Source organism: Pinus tabuliformis, chromosome 7 (assembly GCF_031772625.1).
Source record: "Pinus tabuliformis cultivar Carrire ecotype Pingquan chromosome 7, CPIR1, whole genome shotgun sequence".
Taxonomy (NCBI): Eukaryota; Viridiplantae; Streptophyta; class Pinopsida; order Pinales; family Pinaceae; genus Pinus; species Pinus tabuliformis.
The window spans coordinates 665117319-665118551 of record NC_142293.1 but is presented as its reverse complement, the minus strand read 5'-3'; the positions used below and the strand labels follow the sequence as shown (position 1 = coordinate 665118551).

Sequence of the window (1233 nt, the reverse complement as noted above, 5' to 3'; positions counted from 1 at the left end):
GAGATAGGAAGCTCCAGGAGTTGTAGCATTATTGCTACAATACTGGAGCCCACCAACTATTTCTTATTTGGGCAGGTCCTTTAGTAAATAGTGTTTCAATTGTAGTTTTTCAACGTTTGGTTGTTGGAGATGGATAATAGCCAAGTTTTAAAAAAGAAAAGTTCAAGCTTGGAGTAATATTGACCTACTGCCTTCCAAGAAGATTGCAATTGTTGATAAATTTCTAGCTGCAGGTCACAGTGGCTTCTGTGTCTTTTTCTTTTTTTCTTTTCAAGTAGCCTATAAAATGCTGGAATAGGTACTCCAAAACTTTTATTGGGAAAGCAAGGTGGGGTAAAATGGATTGATATGGTGTCTTTGAATTTTATGTAATTTCACTTTCCATATATTTCACTTGCTTGTTGGCTTCCACATTTCCACTTCTATCAGTGTTCCTTTGCACCTCTCGGTGCAATTTCTAGTTTTAAAATCAATGCCTATATATGCAATTTCACATTCCCACTTTTATTGGTGTTCCTTTGCACTTCTTGGTGCAACTGCTAGTTTTAAAATCAATGCCTATATATGCAATTTCAAGGACTACCATAATTCTCACATAATTCTTTAAAGGGTTCTAGCTCAATGGTAGAGCACCTGCTTTATAAGCAGGAGGTTGGTGGTTCGATTCCATTGTGTCCTAATATGAATTAATCAATGATATTGTAGTTTATTTTTAATTAAATACTTTTAATATTGGTTTATTTCAATGGTGAGATATTTTTCTAGATTCATTATTTTATATTGTCTCTAAAGAGACAAAAGTGATCATGTATTATCTTTGAATGTAATTTTTTATTGTCTCTCGAGAGACAATAGTTAAGATCAAAAGCATTGTCTTTTTAAAGACAATATGTCTTTAATTCTAACTATTGTCTCTAGAGAGATAAAAATGAAATTGTCTTTGGAGAGACAAAAATGAAATTGTCTCTAGAGAGACAAAAATTCTTATGTTATATATTGTCTTTATAGAGACAATATTTTAAGACAATTTAATTTGAGACACCCGCTTAAAGACAATATTTAAGACAACAGACAAGTTTTCTTTTGTCTCTAGTCAAGACAATTTATCCAAATATTGTCTTAAAACCTCCCTTTGTGTTGTAGTGTATTGTGAGTCTTTTGGCCTTATTGTTCCTAGGACTTAGCCCACACCTTGATTTATTCTCCCTTGTATCCTTGCAAATTTTATTAAAA

The 1233-nt window shown here is 32.4% G+C and overlaps 1 non-coding gene across 1 annotated transcript; it reads left to right on the top strand.

Moving 5' to 3' along the window:
• The first annotated feature begins 607 nt into the window (after positions 1-607).
• TRNAI-UAU (transfer RNA isoleucine (anticodon UAU)) lies at positions 608-679 on the top strand. Its single transcript has one exon. It is a non-coding gene; the product is annotated as a tRNA-Ile (tRNA).
• Positions 680-1233: the final 554 nt, after the last annotated feature.